At 46.7% G+C, this 23,575-nt stretch overlaps 1 long non-coding RNA gene across 1 annotated transcript; it reads right to left on the bottom strand.

Annotated features, from left to right (window-relative positions):
- Positions 1-229: 229 nt before the first annotated feature.
- LOC148876535 (uncharacterized) lies at positions 230-1,497 on the bottom strand. The gene is made up of 2 exons (XR_016099608.1): positions 1,231-1,497; positions 230-562 (listed from the first exon to the last, which is right to left on the bottom strand). It is a non-coding gene; the product is annotated as an uncharacterized LOC148876535 (long non-coding RNA).
- Positions 1,498-23,575: the final 22,078 nt, after the last annotated feature.

Consider the following 23,575-nt stretch of genomic DNA (forward strand, 5'->3'; position numbering starts at 1 on the left):
CAATTTGATCATGTATTTGTTCAAGAACTAAATCATGCTCACAAATTACAAATTCATCATAGCCCATGTTGCAGTTGTATCCTGCTTACAAAATGGATAAAATCATAATATTTCATCGCATTCAACAACACATCATGACAGCAATATGTTCAATATAAAAGAAATTGGTTTGTATTTTTCCTTTTCAACATCCCTTTATCATCACAATTTCCATGTACCATGTACAAAATGTTAATACCCGCACTAAGGTTCATATCCACAAAATATATGCCTTGTACAAAGTTTTCATTCATGCATCAAAGTTCCCATTCATTTCATAGAAAAACCATATTTCATGTGTTTCCAAACCATTAAAAACAAATGTTTAAATCCTCCCATTCACAACAAAAAACCTATGTCACAATTCCCCCATCATTCGTCCTATTTAAATGAAATTAAAATCCCCCATCATCCATCCTATCTAATGAAATTCAGAAAAGGAAATGTTCCAAGTGCAAAGTTCCATTCCACAAAAGCTTCATGCTCAGAAGTTCCTAGACACCAAGCTCCAACCATTAGACCCCTACATCATACAATTAAACACAACGATTTAGAACTGCATTCACCAAGTTTACATTCCAATAAGCCAAAATCTAATGATGACAAAATCAACCCACATGTTCAATAAGGCATCACATAACAAAAGAGTTGATTTTTGAATTAACCAAGCAAATGGTCTTGAATCCACATGAATTAACAAATGGTTAATTGGGTGGGGGTCTCACTTTACAAGGGCAGTACAGTTACTTCATGTCTCCCTCCTCTATGACAGACAAAGGGATATCTGCCATACAAGGTGGGGGACCATGGTAAACAATGGCAATCCATAAACAAACCATTGCCAATACATTAAAAACCAGTTGTTCAACTCATTTAAACACATATAAAATATATATATATATATATATATATAGAAACAAACACAAAATGCTAATAACTACATCTACCATTCAATTCTCATAATAAACCCTAATTGAAAACATCTATCATTCAATTATCACAATAAACCCTAATTGAAATACAAACCATAAGCCCTAAAATTGCATCAAAATCAACTAAAGATAAAAAGGGTTTATTGTGACATCAACTCATTCGAACGGAAAGGGACAACATACAACCAACAAAAAACATTCAATGGAACAATGTATAGAGTAAAAATGAGAGAAAAAATAGAAGAAAAAAAAAACAAACATTGATTGTCTCCACTGAGCCAGCAATACACAGTTGTCTTCTCCAACAACGATAGGGTTAAAATCGCGTATAGTTGCACCAAGGGCAATGTTTTCCGGAATAAAAGGAAAATAAACTGAGTATGATGACATTCTCTAGACAGTTTTCCCAATGATATCTCCTTTTTCTAGCGTTGTACTCTATGTATTAGCACCGATGGGAAGAACTGGTTCTTCATCAATCCATTAGGGCACAATGTAATGAACTGTGTTGCCCAGTCGAAGTGAAAAGGCATTATAACCAGGGTTATTCTCATCATTTCGAAATTTAATTTCTCTTTCTTATTGAAAACCCAAAGGACCAAGGTGAGACTAGGTTCGAAGTATAAGGTACTAATTTGCAATTTTCTCAAAAAATTTTGGTCATTTTACTATGAGAAAAAAATATTTAACACTCATAAATGGTTTCGGACTTCCTACTTACTGTACCATTTAGGCTCTGTTGTTTGTTTTGTCATTTGCACTGGTACAAATGCATGGAAGTGTAAATGTTTGCTTTTGTTTTATATCTTACCTTTGTCCAAGTTTTATTAATTGGACATGAACAAACAAAAATTAAAACCTTGAACAAAATAAACAAAAATTTGCCCTCCTTTACTTTCGCACTTATGCCAAAAAAAACAAACACACTCTAGACATGTAAGGGCTTGAAAAAGAATTAAGGATTCATTTGGTTTGTGCAACTAGGGATCTGGAATCAGATACCAAATGCCCGTAGAACACAACCAATTCTAACTATTTGATTGGATGGAATTGGCATTCCATTCCCATTCCTGCAGGAATGGTATTCTCCCATTTGAGGGAATGGCCATTCCCTGCCCCTCCCTTGGGAATGAAATCCCAATCCTGCTGATTTCAATTCTCATTCCTATTCCCATTTCTATCTGAACCAAACAGACTTTGGGAATGGACCATTCCGATTCCGATTACAGAAAATTTCGATTCCACTTCTGATTCCAATTCTAATTCCAACTATAAACCAAACAGACCCTAATATTGTTTATTATTGTTTAATTACATGTGTACATAAATACTAGTAGGTGTCACATAAAACAAAATGCGAGCCCACACAATACTCCTCACAAAATGTCCAAATGGTATTTCCTCCAAAATTCACTCTCACATAACCCAATAAAAAGAATGGTACAACATGTTTATACACATTAATCCAATGAAATAGGATTTTGGTTTCATAAACCGGATATGCCCATCTTGCACTTATACATGGCAAACAACCATGCAACACCCGTAGAACACACCACAATACCAAACACTGACCAACTTAGTTGAGACATTGCATTGGATATACTTTCTAGAATTATTTGATTTCACCGTTTTTGGGTATGGCTAAAGTTATATTATAAAAGTTGTGATTTTTAGGTCATGTTTGGATATGCTTTCTAGAATTGTTGTTATATTTGTGCATGTAAGTACGTATGGAAGTGACACCAACGTTTTAAAAACCGACTGGAGATCAAACCATTTTTAATTTGTCTCCGGGTTATAGATCATCGATTCAATCATCTGAATTATACATACATACATACATAATTCAGACGGTCGAACTGATGACCCACAATTCAGAGGCAAAAATGATATTTGATCTCCACGTCAATTTTTAAAACATTGATGTCACTTTCATATTTACATGTACAAATATAAAAATATTCTAAAAAAATACCCAAGCATGACCTAAAAATAACAACTTTTACTATATAATTTTAGCCCTACCCTCACCATGAAATCAAAGCTTTCAATGTATTGTTGTTGCCCAACCTTTAATTAGATGAAGTGACGTTGTAGTGGGGTCATAGCAATACAAAGGCCATGTCATAGCAAAAATGAGCTTAAACTAAAAATCCTTTTTTATAAAGGAGAATTTTCATTGAAGAGCAAAGAGAAATGAGAAATAAAACTAAATTAAACCTTAGAAAAGACACCGTACCTACCACACAAACACTAAAACAACTGAAAACAAAACTAGAACAACCAAAAAAACACAGAAATTAAAGGGTTTCTCTAAGGCTTCCACAGCCCAGCTTGGGAATTTATTCACCAAAAAACCAGTTTCAGATCTGCCATGAACTGCTGCTGCTAGATGAGCCACCCTGTCTGCTGATGTAGGAACAGAACAAAACAAAACAAACAGCAAAAGTTTGCCGCCAGCTTTAAAATATCCTGAATCACAAAAAAACAACAGAGCAATTTGAACCTGGCACGAAATATTGTTTATCAGATCTTTACAACCACTTCCAATCAGAATGTTTCTGAAGTTTTTCAATAACAAAAAACGCATCTACTGGACCCTCTATTCTCTCGTTAGCTTTCTTCCTTCCGTTACTCCTATGATAATTGATGCGGTACGAAAGAAGGAAAAGAAGAGTCGGTAGCTAAGAGTGTAGAACGCGTTTTATCACTATACTCAAGAGATTAAAAGTCTCCAGAAGAAGCTACTCTTCCGCCCTGAGAGATTTTATAGGGGCACTCTTGTCAGATTGGGCATAACCGCCACTGGGCTCCTGTCGCAGCCGTTACCTGCCAAGTCTGCGCAGGTGATTGCTATAGTGTACTATCCGCTTGGCTGGGTGACACGTCCCAAAGGGGCAGGCACACCTCCATCTATCGAGGGACGTGGGTACAGACTGTCGAAAGGACAAGGACCGTGCAGCTAGTCAAGATACGTAGTGCAACTTGTCCGGTATGGCCTTGTCAGATGGAAGCTTCCTAAGAGCGTCGCATCACTCAGTTGCAAGTTACCTCGTAGCAAGCTATCCTTACCGCGAGCTACTTTGTAGCAAGCTCTTAAGGCTACTTTGAGGTGACCCTTATCAAGGTTAGTCTTTGAGGCAGTTCTTCTGCCCAGGTACTGGAGAGAGCTGGTTTCCCTGGCTCGTGAGCCAAAATAGTCTTAGAGTATTCCATTCTTGGTAGTTCGGGGAACCTAGAGCTCGCGTTGTAGCATGTTCCCCTTATAACGAGTTATGATGTAGCGAGCTGCTCTATAGTCTCGATACTTAGCTGTGGTCAGGCCATGATGCTGAGTTGTTGTTCGTGCTGAGTCAGATCCACGTGTCATCGTCTCAGTAGGTTGGGTCAAATCATCCTCCATTAATTGCCCCCCACTCCTTGGGCTAAGAGTGTTGCCTTAGCGTGAGGAGTTCATGAAGTGTAACGGGTTGAGTTGACCGAAATTCAAACTTGGTTGACTATTCATATTAAACGTGTGCGTGGGAATCAGGGGATTTCTGACCTTTCAAATACCGAAAATGTGCTGAAGTGACTCTTAACTCCGGATGTCGTGCAATCACCATTACCTCAATCATGGGAGACGTGCAGCCAGTCACATTTCAGTTTCAGAAAGCGTGCGGTCAGCTTGACTGTGAACCATCGAATCTGCCTCAATCTGGGTCATTGATTTGAAGGCGTAGTGGCTATAAATAGGAGGACCCCCTAGGCCTCATTCCTTTTCATGCTATCTTGCTGTCTACGGATTCTGAGGTCACACATCCATCTAGTTTACCTAAGCTCTTCCGTTCACTTCGTTTCGTCTTTTCCGGTGAGTCTCAATCGCTATCAATCATGTCTGGGTATTCGTACCATACTTATTACCGGGAAGGTAACCAAGACAACGACGCTCCCTCAAACTCGGGGGGAGCTTGGGAGCAGGTTCCAGAGGTTCGAGAGACCTCCAGTGATGTGGCCTCTACTTCCCGTGGGAGGGAGCCTGACACCTTCGGTCCCTCCTCTATGACGGTGGAGAGACTCAGGTCCCTAATCCGCTATTTTCACCTTCCTAGGGATCTTGTCTCAGTCTCCCCACTGGTAACTTCCCTTGGGAGCATGGTCCCAACGATATAGTTATTTTCCAGGAACAGCTTGAGGCTGGCCTGCATCTTCCCCTGCACCCCCTAATAGTGGAGGTGCTAAACCATTTTAATGTTACCATCGATCAGCTTCATCACAATGCTATCCGGAACATGGTTGGGACCATTTCTGTGTTATGAGTACTGCCTCCCCTTGGACCTTGACATTTTTACTTCTATTCTCTGTATAAAAAATGTTGCTCCTGGAGTTCCTCTGGAGAGGTGCTTTTATTACCTCTCTCCCCGCCGCGGCTATAAGCTCTTGTACGAGCTACCGAATAAGATTTTCGTCCGAAAGCGGAATTACTTTGTGGTCCGTAACCCCGAGGGGTGGCCCTTCCCCACTGCTTGGAGGGGTGCCATCCAGGATCCTGAGGCCGAGCTAGACCCCAAAACTAGGAAAATGATGTTGTCCTGGGCATCGATAGGCTTTCTTTGCTCGAAATATTTGACCGAGGAGAAGCTTGTGCAGGCAGGCTTGAGCCCGAGTAGGTTGGCCTTTTATGTTGTGTAGTGTCTTGTGACAATTGTGTACACGTATTTTGTTTCTTGTCGAACTAATATCTTGTGGTCTTTTGGCAGCTATCATGTCCAGTGCTGATTCGCGCCACCTTCTCTCGGGCAGCCAGAGACGCCATGCGAAGAGAACGCGCCCTGACCGGACCCCTCCTTCGGGAAGTACTGAGTTCGGGTCTGATGAGGCGGTTCTACCCTCTCCGCCCGAGGTTCCGATGCCCCCACCTGAGAGAGCTAGTGGGATTAACCCTGGGGGAAACGAGCTCCTTCAGCCGGGGGAGGCTCCCTGTAATCCCCTTCAGCCCCATCCTTACCCCTGGTTCCCAGTGGGAAACTAGGAAGGGGTAAATGATTATCTGGTGGCTCACTGGAGGAGTCAGAAAATGATCACTAATTACAAGATTGATCAGTGGGAAACATGGAGCCCGGGGACCTCTCTGCGTTCACCTCTGCTCATTGCATGGTGGTAAGTGACCTTTTTCCCCTTTTTTCTCTCTTGTTTTGCCCTTTTCCGCTGTCTTCTGATCTTCTTTTCCGTCAGTAGGTGAATTCGGCCATCCATGCCATGGCTCTCCAGACGCAAATCCATCGCGTCAACGCCCTCGACCAGCGGAAAGCCAACCAGAAGCTCCAAGGCGAGCTCAACCGGATCCGGGGCGAGCTCCACCACACCTGCAAGGAGAGCAAGTCTCAGGAGCTGCTCGTCCACGACCAGGAGGCTCAAATTTCCTGGCTTTCTGAAGAGCGCACACATTACAGGGAGGAGGAGTCGAGGATGGCGGCAGAGAGGGAGCTCCTTAGGCAGCAGGTGTGGGACTTGGAGTCCACTCTTCTAAATCGGACTCAAAATTTTGATCAGATGGTAGAGGCTGAGCGAGAGAAAGTGGTCTGGGATTTTAAAGACCCCCAGGAATTTCAGGACCTCCAGGTGTAGTACGGCTCAGATTCATACTGCTCAGGGTTTAAGCTTTGCCGGTGGCTGGTTTGGAAGAAGTTCTCTAGACTCAACCTTGACGGCATTACTATGAAGGGTCTATCTCCTTAGACGGCGGACCAAGCGGAGGAAGAGGAGCCTGACTCTCTAGAGGATGAAGAGGTGGATCCTTGAGGTGACATTTCTCTGGGCTTCTGGTGGCTTCCGGGTGTCGTAAACCCAGTCTTTCACAAGTCTTTGGTTGGGCGGTTGTGCCCTGTGATAGTCAAACTTTTCCTGAGTTGTTTAGCTCGTTTACCGCACTTGTATGCCCTGTGGCTTTCGGGTGACAATGAGAGTTCTTTTCTTCTCTTGAGTATGATGAACTCCCTTTATTTTTGCCAAAGCGATCTCATCATTTGAGCTTTTAGGGCTACATGCCCGAAGCAGGACTTTTCGGTAGTCGCTATCCCGATCTGTCCTTTAGTGTTTAAGGTCTCTATGGTATACCGCGAAGTGATTACCATGTATGCCCGAGCTATGCATTTGTTGGTTACTCCTCGATTCAACCAACGTATTGAGACGAGCTATGCTTTGTAAGGTTTAAACCTGAGCTGCGTACGCCTTTGATATTCCATATTTTTCCTTTGCCACTGAAGTGCCTAAGTCTTTCTTGATGCCGAGGTTTTTGTTAGCTCGGTCTTTTGGCCCTTAAGCTGAGGGGGTGACTTATAGTCTACCCTTGAAATTTTCCCATGCCATGGAGGCGACTGGGTCTTATAGCGCCGAGGTTGTGTTAGCTCGGCATTTTGGACCTTAGGCTCTAAGAGTGGCCCGTGGCCTACTCGGTTGTTACAGGTGGTAAAGTCTCAAGTTGACGATATTCCATGCCCAAGGTACTTGTTTCCCTTCAAGGGTCTCGAGCTCGTACGTTCCTTCGCCAAGTACTCGCTTCACTCGGTAGGGGCCTTACCAGTTGGACCCGAGCTTGCCAGCACCGGGTTCAGGTACCATAACTTTACGAAGGACCAGGTTGCCAGCGTGGAGGTTCCACCTCTTGACCCTGGCATTGTAGTACCGAGCCACTCACTGCTGGTAGGCTGTGGTTCTAATGTACGCGAGGTCCCTTACTTCATCGAGTAAATCGAGGTTGGTACGTAGCTCATCTTCGTTTGTCTGATCATTGTATGCCTTTAGTTGCAGCATGGGCACTTCGATATCTACAGGGATTACTGCCTCAGTGCCGTAGGTGAGATTGAAGGGAGTTTCTCCCATGGCGGTCTTCTCTGTGGTCCGGTACACCCATAGAACACTAGGTAGTTCATCTACCCACAATCCTTTGGCTTAGTCCAATCGTGCCTTTAATCCGCGAATGATGGCTCTGTTCGTTACTTCTGCTTGGTCGTTTGCTTAAGGGTGTGCGATTGAAGTAAAGTTCTGTCAAATTCCAATGTCTTGGCACTAGACTTGGAATTTGATGTCTTTGAACTGTTTGCCGTTGCTGAAAATCAATACCCAAGGTAATCCGAAGTGGCATACAATGCTTTTCCAAAAGAAGTTTTGAACATAATGGGTTGTGATCGCTACGAGGGGTTCGGCTTCTACACACTTGGTAAAATAGTCCACTACTACCACTAAGAACTTCCTTCCACCCGTTGATGGCGGGAATGGCCCGAGTAGATCGACGCCCCATTGTGCAAAGGGCCACAGACTGGTGAGATACTTGAGGTCGGCAGCGGGGTGGTGGTGGATATTGGCATGTCTCTGGCATTTGTCACATTTTCTAACAAGTTCAATGGCATCTGCCTTCATTGTTGGCCAATAATACCCTTGTCAAAGTGCTTTCTGGGCAATGGCTCTACCCCCCAAGTGCCTGCCGCACAACCCCTCGTGAGTGTCACGGAGTACGAGCTCGACTTCGGTAGGCCGCAAGCAACGCAGGTAGGGGAGCGTGTAGGATCTTCTATACAGCCGCTCATCTATCATGACTTATTTGGCTGCCTGGCACAGCACCCTTCTAGCTGCATTGCGATCTACAGGGAGGGTCCCATGTAGCAAGAAGATCATGAGCGGATCAATCTAGCTTGGCCCTGCTTGGACGACGGGAGCGACCTCCTCTGCCCCCCTGAATGCTAGGCCGAGACAGGTCCTCTATGTACACGATTCTCATGCTGATGTTACTAGTGCTGGCTAACTTGGACAAAGCATCGACCTCAATGTTCTCCGACCTAGGGATCCGTCTAATGAAGTGTGATTGGAAGTCGAGCAGGGCTTCTTTGACTTTGGTCAAGTAGGCAATCATGGTTGGCTCGTGAGCTTCATACTCGCCGGTGACCTGGTTAACCATAAGCTAGGAGTCACTACAGATAACAATGTGCCTTGATTTTACTTCTTTGGCTATGGCTAGTCCAGCTATCAACGCCTCGTACTCTGCTTCATTGTTGGACACCGCAAACTCAAAGCGTAGTGCGTATTCCAGTTTCATACCGCTTGGGCCATGCAGAACTATTCCAGCACCACTGCCCTATTGGTTCGAGGAGCCATCTATGTGAAGGATCCAGGGCTCCTCATCCCAGCTCGCGGTTGGTCAAGCTGGGAGAGGTGCCACACTAGCTGCTACCTCACGGGGTTTAGACTCGACCGACCCGGGAGCTTCGGGCTCACCCGAGGTGAGAGACTTGCACTCAACCGGCCTAGGAACTTCGAAGCTGAATGTGCATTCGGCTATGAAATCTGCTAAGGCTTGGGCCTTAATGACAGTTCGTGGTTTGTAGTGGAGGTCGTACTCGCTGAGCTCAACGGCCCACTTTGTCAACCGGGCAGAGACCTCGGGCTTAAGCAATACTTGCCTTAGAGGTTTGTCGGTGAGGACGACATACTTACTAACATAATAGATGGATCATTGGACCTGATCTACTTCCTTTATTAGTATCGAACTGACCATTTTGTTGCTCGCCGAAAGGTACAATTCTAAGACATCGCCCTCCTCGGGTCGGATTAAGGTCGGCACACTAGCGAGGTATTTCTTGAGCGCGTCGAATGCGAGCTGGCAATCTTGGGTCCATTCGAACCCTCTCCTCTTAATTGCCTTAAATAACAGTAGACAGCGGTCCATCGATTTGGACATGAAGCGGCTCAGGGTGGCTATGTGGCCATTCAACCTCTGAACCTCTTTCAACTTCCGGGGTGGTCCCATGTCTAAAATGACCTTAATTTTATCCGGGTTGGCTTCGATGCCGCATTGGTTAATAATGTATCCTAGGAACTTGCCCGAGATCACACCAAACACACACTTCGTCCATCGGGTCCATCTTGCTTTGGTTATAGCCCGAATAGGCGTCCAACAAACTTAGCAACTCGTGCCCTGAGGTCGCATCCACCAAGCGGTCAATTCTAGGGATTGGGAAGTAGTCTTTTGGACAAGCTCGGTTTAGGTCAGTGTAGTCAACGCACATGCGCCACTTTCCGTTGGCCTTCTTTACTAGGACGGGGTTGGCTACCCAACTCGTGTAGTGGACTTCTCTTATGAAGTCCACTGCAAGGAGCTTTTCGACCTTCTCATCGACCGCTTTCTACCGCTCTGGGGCTAGGTTGCGTTTCTTCTGTCTAACGGGCCTAACTACAGGATCAGTGTTCAGCTTGTGAGTTATGAGTTCGGAGTATATACCGGGCATCTCTGCCACGAACCATGCAAAAATATCTAAATTTTGAAGTAAGAAACCAGTTCTGATCGTAGAGGTTCTTGGACGGAAGTGCCGATCTAAAGCGTTTGGGTCGGGTCCACTGCTGAGGTCAGAACCATGACTGTTTCTTCTGTTGGCACAGCTCATTCTTCGCCTTGCTCCATAGGCCACTCCAACTCGAGGTCGTCGGCTACCTTGGTTTTTCCCTTCAGAGCGGTGACGTAGCACTTACGGGACTCGAGCTGGTCTCCCCGTGCTACCCCCACACCGAAGTCGGTTGGGAACTTCATAGCCAAATGAGACTCGGGGTGGCCACTTCACGTATGGGGCATCCTTGATCACCATCAAGATTTCAGCCAGCTTCGCATTCAGTGGTGTGTAATCGGCTCGGTCCGCTACGGGAGGTCAGAATAATTGACCTGGTCTTGCCCCCCGAGCTGTGTCATTTTTCTTTCGGCTGTCCCCTTGACTGGAAAGCTCTCATTCCCTCTTTTTTTTTTTTCGGGTGCGCCTTCGCTTTTTTGGTTGATCTCCTCTTCAGTGGCTATGAACCTGTCTGCAAGCTTTAGGAACTCGGTTATGGTCGCCGGTTGGTTGACGACCATGTGTCATTTAAACTTTTTGGGCGCCACGCCCTTCTTAGCTGCTGCAAGGCGTACGACGGGGTCCAGGCACGGTATCTGCATACAGGCATCGTTGAACCGCTTGATATAGCTTCGGATGGATTCTCCCTCTCTCTGTACTATCCTGAGGAGACTTTCTTCAGTTTGCAGACACCGCTTGCTAGTAACGAAGTGGGACATGAAGGTTTGTGCGAACTACGCCCAACTTCTTATTGACTTGGGTGCCAATTTCCGGTACCACGTACGGGCCACTCCCCTAAAAGTAGTAGAGAAGGCCACACACATGCATGACTCACTAGCTCGCGCCAGGTGCATCTGTGACTGAAAGGCATCTACGTGATCATTTGAGTCAAACGACCCATCATACTTGTCGAGAGGGGGGAGCTTGAAGTCTTTGGGCATCGTCACTGCCAGGAGTTTGGAAGACAGGGGGGATGGAACCGAGAGGAGGGGAGCTTTGACTCCGGCCAAGCTTACCTCGTCTTTGCCCATGAGCTCGAGCAAATCGCGGGTGACAAATCGGCGAGCTCGGCGGCGGCGTCTCTGCTTCTTGGTGGGCTTGGCGTTCGTGCTACTTGCCTCTACGCTATCCGGAATGGTTTGTGCGGGAATTAGCCCGGTCTGCTGGTGATGGCTGCGGACAGAGGGGTCCTGCTTGGAATCTATTGCCAGGACCTCGAACCGGTTCTCAAGGAGCGGTGTTTTAGACTTCGACTGCCGAGGTGACATAGACTTGGCAAGCTGGGGTCCTCCCAACCTATTCGCCCGCGGTGAGATCGGGGTAGCCGGTCTCTCTCGTCTGCTGTGGGGGGAGGCTTGGTTTTTTGGGAGGTTTTGGGGGACCTCTCTTTGGTCTGAGGGGTGCTCGTCTTGGCGATGAGACTTAGCTTGTTGTGAGGCTGGGTGCCGAGGTGGGAACCGCGGCTGCTGAAGTTGAGGTTGAGGCAACTGGGGGAACTGCTGCTGATACTGATACTGGGAGACCTGGTGCAGTTCGTGTTGTTGATAGAGCTGAAGTTGCTGGAACTGTTGCATTTGGGCTTGCATGGCCCGCATGCACTGCATCAAGTCCTCCAGTTGGTTTGAGCTGACCACTGGGGGCACGACCAAAGGTTCAATGAATGTCGCTACAACTGTAGCAGGGAGTGGGGCGACGACAGGTGCCACTGTGAGAGGCACATTCAAGCTGGGGATTCCATCTGCATAGAGGGGAATGGTGAACTGTCCGATACAGACAGTAGGAAGCTGGGGTTGTTCCCCAGAATTGTCCATTTTCGTGCTTCGTCCGACGTTGCTAAAGGAAGCCATGAACGTTGGATTGTTTCGAGGAAGATGAGAACTAAGAAGGTTTAGAGAGGAAGGCCTTTTGAAGCGTTTCCCATAGACGGCGCCAAATGATGCGGCACGATCCGGGCACTCCTAGCTAGCTGTTGACGGGCTCCTTGCTGGCAACGGACGACACCTGACAAGATGAAAGGAAGAATTCCCGAGGATTTTACCCAATGGGAATACTCCGATGCTTAAGTTAGAACGCAAGAAAGAAGGAAAAGAAGAGTCGGTAGCTAAGAGTGTAGATTGCGCTTTATCACTATACTCAAGAGATTAAAGGTCTCTAGAAGAAGCTTCTCTTCCCCCCTAAGGGCTTTTATAGGGGCGCTCTTGTCAGATCGGGCATAACCGCCACTGGGCTTCTGTTGCAGTCATTACCTGCCAGGTCTGCGCAGGTGATCGCTATAGTGTACTATCCGCTTGGCTAAGTGACACGTCCCAAAGGGGCAGGCACGCCTCCATCTGTCGAGGGACATGGGTCCAGACTGTCAAAAGGACAAGGACTGTGCAGCCAGTCAAGAGACGTAACGCAGTTTGTCCGGTATGGTCTTGTCAAATGGAAGCTTCCTGAGAGCATCGCATCACTCGGTTGCAAGTTACCTCGTAGCGAGCTACCCTTACCGCAAGCTACTTTGTAGCAAGCTCTTAGGGGTACTTCGAGGTGACCCTTATCAAGGTTAGTCTTTGAGGCAATTCTTCTGCCCAGTTGCTGGAGTGAGCTGGTTACCTTGGCTTTTGAGCCGAAATAGTCTTGGAGTATTCCCTTCTTGGTAGCTCGGGAAACCTGGAGCTCGCGTTGTAGCAAGCTCCCCTTATAATGAGCTATGATGTAGCGAGCTGCTCTACAGGCTCGATACTTAGCTGTGGTCAGGCCATGATGCTGAGTTGTTGCTTGTGCTGAGTCAGATCCACGTGTCATCGTCTCAGTAGGTCGGGTCAAATCATCCTCCATCAATAATCAATGGTGATTTCTCAAAACCGTTGCCCTCCTTCCAACCTAAAATAGAGCAAATGGGCCGATGCAAAACCATGGCAGTGTAAATAAATTTGCACTGATGCAAAACCATGGCAATGCAGTTGTGCAAATGACTTGAGTGTAAATTCTGATTTATTTTTGTTTTAAATTTTAGCTTATTTTGTTTGATTACAGTATAAATAAAGTAAATTAAGACATGAAATAGAATAAAGTAAAATCTAAAATAAAATTAAACAAGAATTTGCATTTTTTACATTTACACTCTCATGCATTTGTACGAGTACAAATAAATTTGCATGAGGGTGCAAATGTAAAAAATGCAAATGCTTGTTTAACCAAACACAGCTCAAGGGAAATACGACTTGGAAAGCACGAACCCATAATATGGACTTAAATTTTTGGAGTTGGAGATAAATGGATTGCTTGACAACATGACGTTCATTTTGTTTTAGTATTCCACTAGAAGTGCGAGAGGCTTTGTTAAAAGAAACTCAGGCAGAAGGAGCCCTATGCCTGTAATATGGATTGAACCAGCTAATCTATGTCCAATTCAAACATCATTTTTTGGGTTATGTTTATCTGGTTTAACCATAACCCAAATTACAATCCCATTTGGAGTTTCTAAATGTTGTATATATTTTTATTAATTTTAAATGAAATTTAAATAAATTAAAATTTCTATTAAACAAAACCCTAATTATTCCATGATTTCAACCTCAAATACATCTATAAACTTTTGTGATAAATGGTTCATTTTTTCTAACCAAAGCTCTACAGTTGGTTTTTATCAATACAAAAAAAGAAAGAAAAAATCTGTAGCGTTGTCAATGTGAAAACTCTATAGTCCATGTTTTCGCGTATTTACTACAAATGTTTCTCTTATTTACTACAAATTAAAAAAAAAAAAAAGAAAATAATATACATACCTGTATTGACTGATGAATGCAAACGCTACTTTGATGGAGAATGATGAAAGACAATAAACTTATAAAAATAATGCACGAATTGAGATGCTTTGTGCTGCGTACAAAATTATAAAGAAAGAGGCAAAGCAAATAGTTTTCTTACTCTATGAATCCAAAATAAAAGAGCAACAATCAGAATGAAAGAATGAAACTTGTTAAAAATATTGTAGGAGCTAGCCAAGATGTTTTGTGCTAAGATATCTTTAGATTACTATTTTGAAAGTATATACCACTATTTATAATTTCCTAACAAGAACCGGCCAAACAGCTTGTAGAAACCCCTCCTGATAAGAACCGGGTGTCTGTCCTTTCTACAACCCTCGAACCCCTCGAGACCTTAGCCTTGAATCAAATGAATTCAGATCTGCAAAATAGAGAAAGGAACAAGAATTAAATCCAAAAGATTGTAGAAATAAAAATAACAGAAAACAAAAGAATGGTTGATCAGATCCAGTGGCAGTAGTTGTAGAATGGTTGAACAACTTGCAACAACCCCTCCTAACAAGATCTAGGCGTCCTCCCCTTCTACAACCCTTGAACTCCTTAAGAAACCTTAGCCTTGTTATTTAGGTGAATTGACTAACCCCTTCTACAAGGCCTTTGGGGTCATTTTTATAGAGAATGGTGGACACAACTAGGAATAGAGAGAAAGAGGGGACGACAACTGTGTTTTAGCAAAAACATGGGTGCCCTAAGGTTTATAATGAAGGGTTATGATGGTTCTAGGGTGATCCTATGGCTGAGAAGAAAAGGAGAAGGCACCCAATATTATGTTAGGCTAAGATTTAATGGCTAAAGGCTAAATGGTGAAGATTAGAAGTTAGGTGGCTCCTAGGGTTAGAATTATAAAAGGAGAGTAACCTAGAATGGATGGTGGAGATTAAAAGGGAAGGAATGTGAGGATTTAGTAGTTAGGGGCGGCTAGGGTTTGTTTAGAGTGAAAAGAATGGGTTAAAAGGTGCCCTAGGGTTTGCTAAAACATGGGGAGTATGCTAATACAATAGGAGAGGCGCCAAACTGGGTTTAGCGGCTTGGAGGCGCCCTCATGCTTTCAGTTTTTCACAAAAACACCCCCTCTCTCAGCTGGACTTCACACCAGTTTCCCAAAATCTACATTTCAGCCATGAAAACTTTCCAACTTTGTACAGAATTTGCACAGAGACACTCAAAGGTCACAACATTGAAATTAACTGGGAAAATGACACAATTTGACTACTCTAAGGGTGAAAATACCCCTAAATTGATGCCCTTAAAGCATCAAAATGCAGAGTTACCACACTATCCAGACATGGTGGTGTCATTATCAACTAGGTAAAATGTTACTGATGGAGGGTGATTTGGCCTGACCTCATAGCACAAGGACACGTGTGCGTGACCTGGCTCGATGAACAGCTCAGCCTAACAGCACAATCGTAACTCGACGGGAGGGACCCACCGAGTCCAACATTGGCCACTCGGTGGGTTAAGCGACTCACCGGGGACTAGCGCCCGACCAACCTTGACTCCCACTAAGTGTGGGAGATCCCAAACTCCTCTCAGGGCCCAAGCTCCCCTTGAGACCCGAGCTCTCCCTTCTTAAGAAGGGAGCACCCCGATTTTTGGCTAAGTGTCCTGAGAGAGAAACACCTCGGGGCAGCACCATTGAGACTCCCGTTCAAACATGCTTAAGGCCCGCCTCCAGTGTGGACACCTTAGCGTACCTCGGCACCTCGGTGCAAGGAAAACTTGCCCTAGGTGGTTCGGTGCACAATAGCTCGCCAGGCTGTAGGGAGATCTGCATGACATCCGTGCCTGCCTAACATCCGTACCTACCAGATTCGGTGGTAGGGCCCGGATCCCTTGCCAAGCGGTGTTCTGCTTGCCGTCTCTAAAAAGCATGGCGCGCCTGTCGGGTCCATAATTTGCAATAGCAGCCTGTAGCAGCAACCTGCGCCTACCACACCTGCCCTGGCAATAACGGCTAGGGCAGTGGCGGTTATGCCAGATGTGACCGAGCTCCGATATAAAAGAACCCCAACCCTCACGAAGCGAAGGTATTGAAGCTAGCACTTTCAGCACTCTTAACTCTCTGTATCTTCTTTGAGTTTTTCCTAGAGTTCTAACTTAGCCATCATAGTGTTCCCTCCGGGAGGGCTCCCTGGGAACCCTTCATCTTCTTCTTCCTCTAAGGTGCCATCCATCGCAGCTAGTAGCCAACACTCAGCCAACTATGAGTGCCCAGATTGTGCTGCATCATTTGGCATCGTCTGTGGGAACCGCTTAATAAAGCCTTCTTCTATCTTCTGTGAAACTTCCCTCAAAGAACTCATCATCACCATGGCTTCCTCCAACAACTCCGAACACCGGAACACCCCAGAGGAACAACTCCATCTACCCACCATCTGCATCGAGCAGTTCACCATCCCCCTCTCCATGGACGGGGTACCCAGTCTAAATGTGCCCCTGACGGTGGCACCCATGACCATTCTGTTACCCTCTACCATTGGAACAACCTTTGTTGAACCCACCATCCTCCTTCCGGTGGCCAACCAAGGTCAGTTCAAAGACCTGATGCAGTGCATGCGAGCCATGCTGTCCCAAATGCAACAGTTCCAATAACTTTAGTTCCACCAGCAACAAGTGTTGCACCAAGTGTCCCAGTATCAGTATCAGCAACAATTTACTTCACTCCCTCCCCGACATCGGGCTGTGCAGCCGACCAAGCCTCATCGCCGCAGTGAACTCCCTTCCTACCAAGGAGAGACCTCGGCATCATCTCATGGAAGGAAGGAAAGGCTCCCTACCCCCGCCTCATGGCCTGTAGTCTGGACGGGGGCCTCCCAGTCGGTCAGGCCAATGTCACCTAAGCATTCGCAATTCGAACCTCTGCTTGCGGAGAACCGGTTCAAAGTGCTATCCAATGACCTAGAACAAGGTCCCTCTGTTCGTAGCTACCGACAGTCATCCCTGCCTTCCCCTGGGCCCATCGAGCTCAGTAACACCAAGGCCAACAACACCAACGCCGAGCCGGCCAAGAAGCAGCGGAGACACCGCCAAGCTCGCCGAATTGCCACCACCCACAGCCTGCCTGAGCTCAGAGGCAAAGTAGAAATAAGTTCGGAAGAGGTAAAAGCTACACCACTTCTTTCAGTCCCCTCCCCTCTGTCCCCAGAGCTCCTCGCTGTCCCCATGCCAAGGGACTTCAAGCTCCCCCCGCTGAACAAGTATGATGGGTCCTTTGACCCCAATGACCACGTTGACGTCTTCCAGTCCCAGATGCATTTGGCCAAGGCAAGTGAGTCTTGCATGTGCGTGGCCTTCTCCACTACTTTCAAGGGAGTAGCTTGCACCTGGTATCAAAACCTCGCGCCGGGCTCAATAAGGAGTTGGGCGCAGTTCGTGTAGGTCTTCACCTCCCACTTCGTCACTAGTAAGAGGTGCCGGAAGACCCAAGAAAGCCTCCTCAGCATAGTCCAGAGGGAAGGAGTGTCCATTCGGAACTACATCAAGCGGTTTAATGACGCTTACTTGTAGTTGTAGATACCCAACCTAGACCCTACAGTTTGGCTCACTACGGCCAAGCGAGGCATTACCCACAAGGAGTTTAGATGGCACGTGGTCGTCAACCAACCCAAGACTGTGACCAAGTTCCTCGAATTGGCAGATCAGTTCATAGGGACAGAAGAGGAGATCAACCAGAAGGGCGAGTAGGCCCTTGAAAAAAGAAAAAGGGAACCAGAGCCCCCAACTCCAAGTGACAACAAGAAGAAGAAGGACTTAGCTCGGGGAAGCCAATCCAGCCTTTCCGAGCTCCGGCAGCAGAAAGGGATTATATGCCCCTCAACACTAAGCGGGCCAAGATCCTCATGGCAATCAAGGATGCCCCATATGTGAAGTGGCCACCTCGGCTTAAGGTTGATCCCAATGTTAGGAACAAAAACTTGTATTGTAGTTTCCATAGAGATCAAGGTCATAGTACCAAAAACTGTAAGAACCTCCACGATGAGATAGAAGAACTTATCCGTCGGGGGATCAATTATAGCGGGCTGCACTTCGGCAATAACTCCGTCATCAGCCCGCGAGGCCGCCAGGGAAGAGCTTAACCCCCCAAAGCGGCCAAGGATGGAGGAACCGATCTTCTTCACTGAGGACGATGTGCAAGGGGTCCATTACCCCCATGATGACCCACTCGTCATAAAGATTAAGATCAACGACTTCGAAGTCAAGCGTGTCCTAGTCGACTCGGGCAGCTCGACAGATATCCTCTTCAAGGCAGCCTTCGATCAGCTTCAGCTCCAAGAAAGCGACCTGAAGCCTGCAAACCCTCCATTCGTGGGATTCAGTGGTGAGGAGGTCAGGCCTTTAGGGAGAGTCACTATACCTGTGGAGGTTGGCACCTGGCCCAGCATGGTAAGGCTCAACCATGAGTTCCTAGTGGTCACGACCCCCTCCCAGTACAACGCAATAGTAGGTCAGCCCATCACCCACGCCCTACAAGCAGTAGTCTCCACCTACCATCTGGCGATGAAGTTCCCTACAGACTTCGGAGTTGGAGTGATGCGAGGTGATCAACTCGAGTCCCACAAGTGCTACGTAGCCGCCCTCAAAAGAAAGGCCAAGGTAGCAAACGACCTCGAGCTAGAATGACCTGTGGAGCAGTTTACAGAGCGAGCCACACCTACTGAAGAGACCATTCTCGTCCCGGCTTCGGCAGAGGATCCAGCTCGGGTACTTTAAATCGATGCTTCTATTGAGGAGCCCCTGTGGTCTCAAATGGTAAGTTTCTTACTCAAAAATTTAGACGTTTTTGCATGGTTAGCGGCATAAATGCCCGGCATAGACCCCAACATTATAACTCATAGGCTCAACACTGATCCTGTAGTTAGGCATGTTAGACAGAAGAATCACAACTTAGCCCCAGAGTGGTGGAGGGTAGTCGACGAGGAGGTTAGGAAGCTCCTTGTAGCCAATTTTATCAGGGAGGTTCATTACCCGAGCTGGGTGGCCAACCCCATTCTGGTGAAAAATGCCAATGGTAAATGGCGCATGTGCGTCAACTACACCGACCTAAACTGAGCTTGCCCAAAGGACTACTTCCCACTTTCCAGGATCGACTGTCTAGTGGATGCAACCTTGGGGCACGAGTTGCTGAGCTTCCTAGATGCCTATTCAGGCTACAATCAAACCAGGATGAACCCAACTGATGAAGAGAAAACTACCTTCGGATTGAAAAACGTAGGGGCCACTTTTCAAAGACTTGTAAACAAACTGTTTGAGCCATTGATTGGCAAAAAAGTAGAGTGTTATGTAGATGATATGGTCGTCAAAACCCAATTTTCATGTGAATTAGTACAAGATTTACATTCAGTTTTTTAAATTCTACGTAAGTTTAATATGAAGTTAAATCCAAACAAGTGTGTCTTCAGTGTCAACTCGGGAAAATTCCTAGGATACATCATTAATCGGTGAGGCATTGAGGCCAACCTGGACAAAATCAAGGCCATCCTAGAAATGAGACCACCCCGAAAATTAAAGGAGGTTCAGAAGCTGAATGGCTGGTTAGCCGCCTTGAGTCACTTTTTGTCCAAGTCAGCAGATCGCTGCCTGCCCTTCTTTAAGACCATAAAAAGAAAAGGCTTTGAATGGACCGAAGAGTGCCAGCTCGCATTCGACGAGCTCAAAAAGCACCTCGCCAGCATCCTAGTCTTAACCCGACCCGAAGTGGGTGATGTTTTAGAGCTGTACCTCTCGGCGAGTGATGAGGTGGTCAGCTCGGAACTGATGAGAGAAGTAGATCGGGTCCAACGGCCCATCTATTATATTAGTAAAGTATTGCAGGGAGCAGAGACGAGGTACCCCGAGATAGAAAAGTTAGCTTATGCACTAGTTGATGAGAGTAGAATTTATCATATTTTTATCCCACCTCAGGTACTGATCTCAGACAATGGTAAGCAGTTCGAAGACATCAAATTCCAAAACCGGTGCCGAGACATGCGGATTCAGCAGAACTTCACCTTAGTGGCACACCCTCAGGCAAATGGTCAGTAGAAGTCATGAACAGAGCTATTCTCCGCGGACTAAAGGCACTACTAAACCAAGCTAAGGGACTATGAGCAGACGAGCTGCCTAGTGTATTATGGGCCTATCATACCACAAAAAAGACCGCCATAGGAGAAACCCTCTTTAACCTCACCTACGACACCGAAGCAGTTATTCTAGTCGAGATTGAAGTTCTCTCACTGAGAGTAGAAGCGCATGATGACAGGGCGAATGAAGACGATATACGCACCAACCTCGACTTGCTTGAAGAAGTATGAGACCTCGCATACATCAGGACCGCGGCCAACCAGCAAAGGGTAGCTCGGTACTATAACTCCTGGGTCAAAAAGCATACTCTCCGCATTGGCGACCTGGTTCTCCATAAGGTTATGGTGCTTGAGCCCGGTGTTGGCAAGCTCGATCCAAGACCCTACCAAGTAAAGCAAGTACTCGGGGAAGGAACGTATGAGACCGAAACCCTGGAAGGGGAGCAAGTACCTCAAGCATGGAATATTGTCAACCTAAGGCAGTATTACCTATAAATAACTGAGTAGACCACGAGTCACTCTCAGGGCTTAAGGGCCAAAATGCCGAGCTAACAAAGACCTCGGCGCAATAAAACTCTGAGAGCATATCACGAGTCTCTTAGGGCTCAATGGTCAAAATGTCGAAGTAACAGACTCTGGCATAATAACCTAGCCACCTTTATGACGCGAACAAATTTTAAGGGTTACCACAGTACATGACATATCGAGGGCGCAAGCAGACCGGCAATTCCGTGAAGCTTAGCTCACCTTGACATACAACCAGAAGACAGTTCGGGCATATGCCCTACTATGCCTTACTTTGCCTTACTGTGCCTTACTATGACAATATTACCCATAAATCACAGAATTGAGTAGACCATGAGTCGCTCCTAGAGCCTAAGGGCCAACACGCCGAGCTAATTGAAGACCTCGGGCGCTATGCACGACTTGACCGTCTCGCCAGCATAGGCTTAGTATGCCAAGGACAAAGGCGTCTCGGGTATGAACTCCCTAACACTTAGCCTACCTCGTTATACGCTGATAGGGGTAAACACCATCCTAAGTAGCTAAGTAGACAAGTCGGGCACACGCCTTACTATGTCCCCCTCAGCATATGTTGTAAAATCTTATGGTCACCCCTACCAAGTACAGGGAAACAATTCGGGGTGACAGTGGTAAAGGAACGCCCACCTCAAGAACTAAACTCGCTAGCTCGATAGCTCGGGATAAGACAAACACTTCGGCAGAAGAGAATTACACAAACACTTAACAGAATATGTACTTTCATTACATAATATGTGCTTCCATTACAAAAACCTCAGTACAAAGGATCAAGAAAAAGAGAAAGAAAAACTGAGCTTGTAGGCCCAGAGTAACACAACTACTTCGAAGGCTTGTCGACTTCACTCGAAGCCTCTTCGGGGGTGTCAGCCAGGTCAGTAGCACCAGCCTTCTCATCGCCGCCCTCCTCTTCGGAGTTTGGGTCATCCATGGCCTGGCGGGTCATGTCATCTGTGATCCTCCAAGTGGTGATGGCACTTGTGTTGAGGTCGGGGTATGTATGCCTTATCAACCACCTGCTGAGCTTAAACCCCCTATGGTAGACCTGCGGCATCACGTTATCAAACCTAGATGATTTGACGTAGTCGATGATGGCCTAGACCTTCGTCTCCCCGAGAGCTTGATCGAAGATCTCAGTCTTCTCCTTAATATCATCTTTGAGGTACCCCACCTCGTGCTCCAAGGCCCCCTTGGCTTCCTTAAGTTCCCACACCTTGAGCTGCAAAGCCTCTTGACCCACCTTGAGGCTCTCCACCTCGAGCTTTAAGGCCTCCTGACCTGCTCTGAGCCCGTTCACCTCAGCCTTCATCTTGTCCCTCTTGCGAGCTAGCTCCTCCTTCTCCGACAACAGAACTTCAATGAAGCTCTCCTAAGCTACAGCATCACCTTCCAACTGATGAATCTTACACCAAGCTGCCCTCAAATCAGTATGAGCTGCGCGAGATGACTCCTCAGCAGCCAAAGCCCGCTGCAGATGTCTGTCAGACTGAAGGATCAATGAGTGCACGGTGGTGTTCACCTAGCAAAAGGAGGTTGGTCAATACCAAAAAGAAGAATGAAAGAGTGGGAAATGATGATTCTTAGAGCATGAACTCACCACCATAGCGTGGGTTGCAGCGCGGGCCCCGAGCTGACCAGGGGTGAGATTGGCCCAGTCTATAACTTCTATGGGGTAGACAGCCCCTTTACTTTTTTCAAGGCTACATTGGGGGATCATGATGCTCTCCTCCTCCTCTTGGCTCTTCGAGCTGGACACTGTCATCTCAGCAGCATGATAAGCTAATTCTTTGGAAGCTTCAACAACAGCCTCGGCGGGATTAGGAACTTCAACAGTAGCCCTAGCTGGCCCAACGACCGGCTCTGCCGCCACCTTAGGCTCCTGAGATGGTAAGTCCCCCTCCAAATCTATCACTGGAGGGGCATTAGAGAGCTCGGGTTTCGAGGTGGGAGCCTGTGAGAGACTATGGGAGCTCAGGCTCCGAGATGGGAGCCTGTGGGAGCTCGGGTCCCAAAGAAGGAACCTGTGGGCGGTCGGGCTCAGGGGTGGGTGTACTTGGGGGCTCTATGCGCACCTTCTTGGCGGCTCGCTTCTTCCTCTTCTTCATTTGGCGAAGGAGCCTTTGACCGGTAATCCTCTCTTCCTCCATGGGACCTACAATAGAGCTCGGTGTCAGTAAGCTTGAAAACACTTAGTTGATTAAGTGAGACGCCAAGGTAAAAATAGACATACCCGGGCTCAAACCGACCTGAATGAGCTTCTCTTCAGCAATGTAATCTTTATGATCGAACCTGACCTGAGTCCATGAGTGGAATGTTTCCCTCGTCTTCCGGTCGAGAATAATGTTGGGGTCTTGAGGAGCCACCCTCCAGTTAGTAAGGAAGGGCCACCCCATGCTGCTCCGGACTACAAAGTAGTCCCGCTTCTAGGCCGGGACCTTGCTTTGGAATTTATGTAACAATATGAAGCCCAGGCGAGGGGACAGATAGTAGGTCTGCCTATGCTCGGGGAGAATGCCTGAGGCACTCTTCTTTATTGACAAAACAGAACAAAGGATATCTATATCTAAGGGAAGGTTGTATTTGAAACAAAGGGAGATAGTCCCGACTACGTTTTGAATAAAGTTTGGGTGGAGCTGGTCCAGCGTGACATTAAAGCATCTCAACACCTCAGGGATAAGGAGGTGAAGAGGGAGACGAACCCCGCCGATGAGTTGCTCCCTAAAGATCATGATCTCATCCAGACCGTGCTCCCAAGGGAAGTTGCCGGTAGGAAGACTATATGAGTATTCCTGAGGTAGGTTGAAGTGCTGGATGAGGTGCTGAAGTCTCTCCAG

This window comes from Nelumbo lutea, chromosome 1 (assembly GCF_056320005.1).
Source record: "Nelumbo lutea isolate HS-2025 chromosome 1, American lotus-T2T, whole genome shotgun sequence".
NCBI classification, from domain to species: Eukaryota; Viridiplantae; Streptophyta; class Magnoliopsida; order Proteales; family Nelumbonaceae; genus Nelumbo; species Nelumbo lutea.